Source organism: Odocoileus virginianus, chromosome 32 (genome assembly GCF_023699985.2).
Source record: "Odocoileus virginianus isolate 20LAN1187 ecotype Illinois chromosome 32, Ovbor_1.2, whole genome shotgun sequence".
In the NCBI taxonomy this organism is placed as follows: Eukaryota; Metazoa; Chordata; class Mammalia; order Artiodactyla; family Cervidae; genus Odocoileus; species Odocoileus virginianus.
In genome coordinates this window covers 19,274,184-19,283,932 of record NC_069705.1, presented here as the reverse complement: position 1 = coordinate 19,283,932, position 9,749 = coordinate 19,274,184, and the positions used below count along the sequence as shown (strand labels likewise).

The 9,749-nt window shown below is 40.3% G+C and overlaps 1 long non-coding RNA gene across 1 annotated transcript; it reads right to left on the bottom strand.

The window, feature by feature from the left end:
- Window positions 1-1,260: 1,260 nt before the first annotated feature.
- Window positions 1,261-9,741, bottom strand: LOC139032593 (uncharacterized). Its single transcript, XR_011485131.1, has 2 exons — window positions 7,746-9,741; window positions 1,261-1,451 (listed from the first exon to the last, which is right to left on the bottom strand). It is a non-coding gene; the product is annotated as an uncharacterized lncRNA (long non-coding RNA).
- Between the last annotated feature and the right edge of the window lie 8 nt (window positions 9,742-9,749).

The window sequence follows — 9,749 nt, the reverse complement described above, 5'->3', positions numbered from 1 at the left end:
TCATATCTGACTCTTTGCAACCTCAGGGACTACAGTATGCCATGCTTCCCTATTCTTCAATATCCCCCAGAGTTTATTCAAATTCATGTCCATTGAGTCAGTGATGCTATCTAACCATCTCATCCTCTGCCACCCTCTTCTCCTTTTGCCTTTAATCTTTCCCACCATCACGGTCTTCTCCAATGAGAATCAGGTGGCCAGAGTATTGGAGCTTCAGCTTCAGCATCAGTCCTTTCAATGAATATTCAGGTTTGACTTCCTTTAGGATTGACTGGTTTGATCTCCTTGCTGTGCAAGGGACTCTCAAGAGTCTTCTCCAGCACCACAATTATTTGGATATATTTCTACCAACTAAATTTTTAATTCTTATTCTTTTTTTGATGTCTTCCCAAAAAAACTGAAAACCCACCTCCGCAGCACAGAAGCCTGTTTATACATCATAGATCAATTTTTGAATTTATTGCCCTCTAGTGGCACTTCAAGAAATTAACTTCTTGTACAGCCTATGGGTTGTCTTTAAAGAGAAAATATATGATATTCAGTTCAGTTCAGTTGCTGTCGTGTCCGACTCTTTGCGACCCCATGAACTGCAGCATGCCAGGCCTCCTTGTCCATCACCAGCTCCCGGAGTTCACCCAAACTCATGCCCATCGAGTCAGTGATGCCATTCAGCCATCTCATCCTTTGTCGTCCCCTTCTCCTCCTGCCCCCAATCTCTCCCAGCATCAGGGTCTTTTCCAATGAGTCAACTCTTCACATGAGGTGGCCAAAGTATTGGAGTTTCAGCTTCAGTATCAGTCCTTCCAATGAACACCCAGGACGGATCTCCTTTAGGATGGACTGGTTGGATCTCCTTGCAGTCCAGGGACTCTCAATTGATATTAAATTCTCAAAGGAATGCATTGCTCTATTTTTAAAAATTTTCCTAATTGAATATGCATAGCCTTTACAATCAAAGAAAGCTACAATTTTCAAAATCATTCAATGAGTTTCTTTTATAATATAATTACATTAGGAAGCTGAAAGAAAGTTTCAGTACCAATTATATGTTTTTAAAATATAACCTATTTGTAATGTTTACTTTGCTTTTCTTATTTCTCAGTCTGACTCAGCTGAATTACAATAACTTTCAAATGAATCATTTATGATTCAAATGGTAAGTAAATATCTGATGTTCTTTACAACAGAAAATGTTTTATTTTATATACCAAAACCCTGAACTGAGCTGCTTCTGCTCAAATTCAAAATCAATCTGACATCTTTAATATGTAGGTTTAATCATGTTTATTTAAACACAGACATACAAAATGTGCAAGATAAACTTTCTTGGATGATATAATTAAGGAGAGGGTCAAAATTTGCAAACACCTCCCTCATCACTGGGTCGTCATGCTGGTCTGTGCTTGTCAACAAGGCTACACATGCGGATGCGGTAGGCAGAGCGGAGGCCCCTGTTTGGGTTCAAAATGAGATAGGATATGATTTGTACAGTTCTCAGAAATGTTTTAAGCAATTGTATAACACCACACCAGAAGAGAAACCACCAGAAAAAAGCATTATTTAACTCACAAATCATATATGTGTATCTATATATATGCATTTATATATGGCATGCATACGTTTGTATATCTAAACTGAATAAAAAACTTTCAAATGTTTTACGTAGCAAAGAAGTTCATGCCAAGCAAATATAAGAGAAATGAGTATTATCAGATGAGAGCCACAGAAGATGAGACATACACCCCGGTCCTTCCCCATCCCTCTGAAAGCAGAAGCAGTGCTGGCCAGAGGAGTTCAACATTCTGAGGTCAGAGTCTTTTTAGTTCCTGCTCAGCACAATTGGTCATTTCTGCGAACTAGTGACGGCCTGCATTTTCCATTTCTTCCTCCTCCTTCCCCCCACCCCTAAATCAGCATTCTTATTCCAGTTATCCTGCTCTTACCACTTCATACTGGGTATCACCAGAGCAGATAACTTGTCATTTGGTTTATAAGTGGCTGGACCAAGAGGTGCCCCATCTGAGCCTCCCTTAGAGAGCCTAGACACAGAGCTTGAGGCACCAGCTGAACAGGATTGGGGGTGGTCTCCACTCGGGAAAGGATGGATGAGTATGCTTTCTGTGCAGAGAGAGGGTGTGCATGGATATGTGTGTTTTACCACGACTGTGGCAGAGACTATTAGTTGTCCAGGTATTCGATCTCCCCTTTCTCTACAAGGGACTTACAACTGTTCATAGGTAACTGTTCACAGAACCAAAAAAGAACATTCTGCCCAGCCTCTTCTGCAATGAGTGTGTGGTTATGTGACTAAGTTCCAACAGATGGGATAAAAGCATGAATAATGTGCATGGCTTCTGGTTGTGACTTTAAAAGCACATTCTTCCTTCCAATTTTCCCCTCTTTCTGCTGGTTGGAAGGCACCCAGAGTGCTGAGATGTCTGGAACACGGGGCTAAGGAAGGGATACTAGAATGGTGGAAGGACAAGATAAAAGAACTCCAGGCCCCAGACATCTTTGTGTTACAAGGCCAAGCTTTAACCTCCCAGATAAACTTCTATGTCATCTAAGCCACTGCTCTTCAAGGTCTTTTCTTACACAGTCAAATCTTTATTTAAAAAGAAAGAAAAAAAAAAAAACATGCCCAGGAAGGAAGCAGATCTCATTAAGAGTAGAATCTAACCAAATCTGGAGATTTGAGGGAAACGTTCTGGAGAAAAGTTTAATCTCTGATCTAAAGAACGAGAGGAGGACTTCCCTGGTGGTCCAGTGGGTGGGATTCCATGCTCCTAATGCAGGGGGCCAGGGTTCGATACTTGATCAGGAAACTAGATCCCACATGCCGCAACTGAAAAATATTCACAGGCTGTAACTAAAGATCCTGTGTGCCACAACTAAGACATGGTGCAGTCAAATAAACAAATAGATATTAAAAAAGAAGAAGAAGAATGAGAGGAACCAGGCTGGAAAAACTTTCAGATAAGAACAAGATGAGGTGTCGAAGTACAGAAAAGAATTCTGGAAGGAGACAGAAGGTATTCCCTGCTAAACCTGCAGAGGTCAGCACAACCCACGTCATTCTACCTTTGTAGCCTCTTGATTAAGGAAGGTGAAGAAGATTAAAAGTCATAAGTAAAACCCCAACGTGAATCCAACTATGTGGTTTTTAGAACCATTTACTGAGAAAAGAAATGACAGTAGGTTTTAGGAGAAAGATGAGTTCACTTTTGGATGTGTGGCCTTGGAGGTGTTCGTGAGTAGGCAATTGGTCATGTGTCTCTGGTGCTGAGAATTAACATCCTGGATGGAAAAATGTTTAGTAGGAGTCATTGGCAAGCAGATGGTAAACAAAACTAGAGGAATGGATAAGAATAACTAAGACCATCTAAACTGAGAAAATAATGTAAGAGAAGACAAGAAAGTCTAAAATCCTGCCCTGAAAGAATTCCCGCATTCAATGATTGAATGTGAGTGGGGACTAATCAGGAAGACTGAGAAGGAATGACCAGAGAGATAGAAGGGAAACCAGGCAAGTTCATTGTCAAGGAGACCAAAGAAAGAAACTGTTTCAGTAAAAACGATGACCAACAATGTTGGATGCTGTTTTTTCAGGGTCACGTAGGATGAGCTCTGATAGGAGCCCACAGGGCTCTACCATAGGCAGATAGTTGATGACCTCAAAGGAGAAGGAAAGGCCTTGGGCAGTGGAGATGGAATCCAAATTAGGGTTAGGTTGTATCCAGAGCAGATGGTGTAGGAAAAGAGACAATACCTTCTAGAAGTTTAGCTCCAAAGGGCGAGACAGAGAGAGAGCAAGCAAGCAAGGAAGCAGCAGCTGCAGGGGTAATGAGGTTGAAGATGTTTGGTTTGCTTTGGCTTTTTAAGTTGGAAAATTTTTAGTTGAGTTCATTTAAATACAGGCTTCCCAGGCAGCTCAGCTGGTAAAGAATCTGCCTACAATGCAGGAGACCTTGGTTCGATTCCTGGGTTGGGAAGATCCTTTGGAGAAGGGATAAACTACCCACTCCAGTATTCTTGGGCTTCCCTGGTGGTTCAGACGGTAAAGAATCTGCCTGCAATCAGGGAGGCCTGGGTTTGATCCCTGGGTTGGGAAGATGTCCTCAAGGAGGGCATGGTAACCCAATCCCGTATTCTTGCCTGGAGAATCCGCACAGACAGAGGACCCTGGTAGGCAAAAGTCCACGACTAAGCACAGCACATTTAAATACAAAAGGGAAAGGTCCACGTGCAAGGAAAAGATTGAAAGTACAGAAGACAGAATGGAGAGCACCAAATTCAAGGTTCCTGAAAAGGTGAGAAGTGTAAAATTCAGAGCATATGGTGACAGTCAGCAGAAAATGAAAGAGGGAAGGAAGCATGGGGGGATGGAGCAGGGCCAGGACTAGAGTAAAGCAATAAGGCACTCAACTTGGGCACAAAATTTAGGGAAGCACCAAAAAGAAATCCTCAGTAATTAAGATAAATACTATTTTAGTGCAATCTCTATATAGATCAAAACTAATGCAAAGAATTTATGATGAATAAAATATTAAAATCTTAGACATCCAGTCAGTGGGTAATTTGTTATGGCATCCCTAGTAAACTAATATAACACATATCTCAATATTGCAGAAAGAATAATGTCACTTCATAACTGATTAATCCCTCTCTCCCAAGAACTCTGGAAAAATTCTAGAATTAAGAAAACACATGGAGTTGAGAAATGAATATTAAAAACAACAACAAAACAAGAAACTCCTTGGGAGCCTGAAGGCCGTTTTGAAACGGTGTGTGAGGCAGATGTGTTTATCTGCAGGGGACAGGGCTCTGCCAGGGGGTGGTGGGCAACTAGAAGCTGCCTTGGGAAGGCCTGAAGGAAAGCAGAAAGGGACAGCAACACCCCCAGCTTGCCCAGGATGTATCAGAATTGAAGCATCAGTGCACTTGGCTGGGGAGATAGGTTGATGAAAACAACAGGCTGACCAGCTAACCTCTGACACTGATTTCTTTTTCCCCTCCCCCTCCAAATCCCAGGGCTGATGGATAATGGACTGGGGAGTGGGTCTCTCAAAGCTACTTCTTCCTTAGAGATCCATGGTATAACTCTGAACAGAGTTGTCTTTGTCAAATGAAGCGACAACAAATGAGGGTGATTAAAACAAATTCCGTGGTGATGCGGGCTCCTTGGCTTCCTTCTTAAATTCGTCTGGAGGGTCACACACATGCCTCCTCCCCACTTTACATTAGCAGACACTCCCATGGGCACAAGAGCTCACATGAGCTCAAAATAACCCAGCACTTGTGGAGGAGCAAAGAGACCATGAAATGCAGACAAGCTGAATCACACATACCAAGTGAATCAGAATCATTAGAACAGATGAGCCAAGAATGTCAAAGATGCTTTAGGAGATAAATGAAGATATTATTAATCTGAACTAAGAAATCATGAAAAAGTAGAAATATGAGGCTCTCTTGTTAAATACTCACCATTTTCCAAAAATCCACAAACTACTGAAATCATTTTCTTTGATACCTCTGTTGGCTTATTCAAGTTGCTGGTTAACCACTATACCCCAAATATGTGCACACCAATCACTATTTCCAGACTGTGGCCTTTTCTGCTCTCTTTTGTGTTTAAAACCCTGTTTTTGCCTTTGTTTCTTAACAATAGTGAAATGACTGCTTTCCTCATGTGACTAAATGGCTGAAGCAAATTAACTAAAGGCCCCTGGGTTATCCTTTGACTAAATAAAATAATTAGAGGGGAAATGCAACAAATAGGAAAAAGGCACAGAGGATATAGCTAAAAAGTAAGTTAGAGACTGTAAAATCAGGTCAAGGAACTTTCCCAGGCAGCTACAGGAAAAAATAAAGATATGGAAAACATAAAAGGAATATGTGATATGGAGGGTATTGAAGGTAGAAGCATAATGCCAATATCTAGATTTTATGGATTCAAAATGGGGAGAGGGGAATTGGAAAAGATACATTTAAAGAGACAAAGAAGGTAAATTTTCCTAAATTAAAGAAAAATGAAGGATCCCTGATTAAAAGAAATAAAAAAAAAACAAATATTAAAAAAAAGATCCCTAACTAGATCCATTATTAGTGAAATTTAAGAACATCAACAACAAAAATAAATGATGCAGAATTCTCAGAAAAAGGGAACAGATACCTAAAAAGATCAGGAATCACACTGGTAGCAGACTTTTGAAACAATACTAGATTCAAGAAGAAAATAAAGTAATATTTTAAAACAGTAAAGGAAAAGACCTTGGAACCTGCAGAAATTGTTACATTAAATAGATTCTATATGCAATTTCCATGAGTTCAGTGTGGATATCATTACTATTAACAAATTACCAAGACTTCTAGACAAAGCAGTAAGAAAAGAAAAAGATAAAGGTGTATAAAAGTAGGAAAAGTAAAGCTAAAATATTTATAGAAATATGACCAGCCATCTTAGGAAAAAATCAACAGAATAAAAAAAATATTAAAATTCATAAGGAAGTTTAGGCATTATAAAAATCAATAGTATTTTTTCTCACCAAAAATAACCTACCTAAATAAGTACAATGTAAGATAATATACCATTCATAACAATAATAAAAGCCATAATGTGCCTAGGAAATTAACCAACAATGGACAAGTTATCTATGGAAAAAACTAAAAATTTTAAAGCATACAACATGGTCTGAATAAACAGTCCTATGTTTCAACAGAAAGACTTAATACGTCAGTTCTCTTCAAATTAATCTAGTGAATTCAATTTTAATGAGAAGCTTTATTGGATTTTTAAGCACCAATACATTTGTCCTCAAATGTATGTGAAAGACCAAAAACACATAAAAGAGTCAAGCTAGTCTTGAAAAAGAGGGAGAACTTGTTTTTATCAGATATTAAGACATATTGCAGAGTCAAGCAATAAAAATAGCCTGGGAAGGGCATAAGAACAGACATCACAGATTAACAGGACAGAGCTCAGATACAAACCCAAACAAATAAAAGTGAAGTGAAGCCCCTCAGCCGTGCTGCGACTTCATGGATTGCAGCCCACCAGGCTCCCCTGTTCATGGGATTTTCCAGGCATGAATATATTGACACCAGGCAGCCATGGGTAAACCACTCAGAAACAAATGACATTCTACTCTGCCAAATATCACATATTTAGTTCAGTCTAGAACAATTTAAAAAACCTGGTATTCAATATACAGATCTATCATTGACAGTGGATTCATCCAGGGACTTTAATGCTATGTGAAAGCAGGTATGTTTTTCACTGGGGTTAGTAAGAGAATAACTGATTCTAAAACCCCTCTTTTAGGCTTGGGCCACACCTGAAACATTTAGGGAGGCTCTCCCCCTTGAGCTGTCCAATTTGGGGAAGTCATTTTCTTAGGCGGAAGGCATTGGAATCATTGGGATTTTTCCCTAGGTGAACCTGGAGAGTAACAGCAAAATCACCATTTACAGAACATGGGTCTCCTGCATGCTGATACCATACAGCGAAAGGAAAGCGTGAAATATGGTGGTATTTCTTGAACATTCCAGGCACGTTGTCAGCGCTGGGCCTTTTCATTTGTTGTTTGCACTGCCTGCAATTCTCTTCCCTTAGAGAGCCTCACAGTTGGCTCCTTGCCTCCTTCAGGGCTTTGCCCAAGTAGCACATGTCAGAGAGACCTCCCATAACCATTCTATTTACAATTCCAAGACCTCTTCCCACAGAATCATCCCCACCTTCCTCTTACCTGCTTAATTTTCCTCCATATGTAAATGTTTTGCTTATTTCTTTTGTTTGTTGTCTTTATTTCACTTCCTGAACATAAACTCATTCAGAGTTTTTGTCATTTTGTTCAGTGCTCATTCCTGGCAGGTAGAAGGTGCTCCATAAATCTTTGTTGAATAAGTGAATGGTTATTGTATCTTAGCCTTCCCATAGATACTGGCAACAGTACTAAGGTATAAGCTCATCATCTGAAGCGTAGAGAAATGATCAACCAATCCTTGGTAGTGAATCTTCTTTACTTAACAACTGAGATACAACAATTAAATCAAAAAGTTCAAGCAGAAAATTTGTAGTTAGCACTTACTAATGTTGACATATTGTGAATCCTGATAAGTGTTTACGGGATCGTTCTTTGAGAGAGATGCAATTAGCAATTCTTATTAATTTTCTGTAGTTGTATGTCAGGACTCACAATCATTATCTGAAGAGAAAACAAATAAAGCCTAAGAAAAAGATGATCAGAGCTGTGCCTTAGAAATCTTTGTGATTTTTAAGTCTATAAACCTTTGTTTATAAACACAAAGGTGAGTCTGCAGTTACAAGAGGAAAAAATACAGTCCACTTAGAAAGAAGCAGGTGATTTCAGAAGTAAAAAATTGGTGGTAGATTTCCAATTGTGTTCCTTTTGCCGTTAGGGAATTATCTGTCCTCACCCACTACCATGGGCCTTGAAGTGATCCTACACTCATTATTTTTATAATAATGCAGAATAACAAACCATCCTAATGGCTTACAATAAGCATTTAATTTTCTTCCTCCCAAAGTCTGCAAGTCAGCTGGGATGGTTCTGCTTCAGGATGTGGCTTTCCTGGACTTGTTTGCCTGAAAAAGTCTTTGTTTCATCCTGTTGAGTATAGAATTCCAAGTTGACAGTTTTGTTTTGCACTTTAAAGTTGTCATATCATTTTCTTTTGGCTTGCAGTTTCTAATGAGAAGTCTATGAAAACTTAACTATTATTTCTCTGCATAATGTGTCTTTTTTCACTACTGCTTTTAAGATTTTCTCTTTAAGCTTTTGAGGGGTCTACAATAGCTTTTCCTTTAGACCCCAGAGTCTAGGGCTAGTTTATGTCACTACTAAGGCAAGACACTTCGAGGGTCTCCATTGCATATTCCATTCAACAACTGTATTCAACAGTCTCCCCACTCTGGCTCCAGGGAACTCAAACGATTCCTAGTCCTGTGAACTCTGAAAATTGTTTGGCTTACTGCTCCCCCATAATTGCTCTTTCCTGGCCTTGTGGAATAGTCACAGAACATAATCACTGATTTTTATTCAATTAAAGACGCAGATTTCTGAAGCTTTTTCTCCATGAACTCGGCCTCATAAATTCCAACCAATTTGGTCTCCCCAAAATCCAATCCCCGTCTACTCCATTCGGTAAGACCTGTCCTCTCAGGGAGACCCTAGGCTCTGTTAAAGTTCCCCTTGTACTTGCAAACTGGAAACTGCCTCTGGACAGAGACCCAGAGTCATACCCGGCTCATCTCATTTGTTTCTCTTCTTTCAGGTAAAAGGACTGGATCTGCCTGCCGTTCGATGTCTGAAAACAGTTTATTTTCACATTGCTCAGTTTCTTAATAAGTCCCAGACCCATTTCTTCTTGTCCAGCAGTGGGCGTCTTAAATGCCTTGTGGAAAACGCAGATTGTTTTATAAACGTTATTTTCTGTGGTTAAAATTCACCTCTCACTAGGGCACTCCTCGTTTACTTCCCAGGAGTTGGTGATGGATCACTTCCTCTGGTGGTCTGCTCCACAGACCAGAGTCCGGACCCTGGAGCCGCTTCCACTCTGCGCCGGCAGCGTCCAGTTTCTCCCGCGCGCGCTTCCCTCTCGCTTGGCTCCTCCCACCTTTCTTCTTGCCCCTCCCTCCTCGTTTCTCCAGCCCCAGTCGACGGAAGCCCTCGCGTTCCGCACGCCGGCTCACTGCGCTTGCGCGGCGTCTGGACGCCTCACGTTCCCGG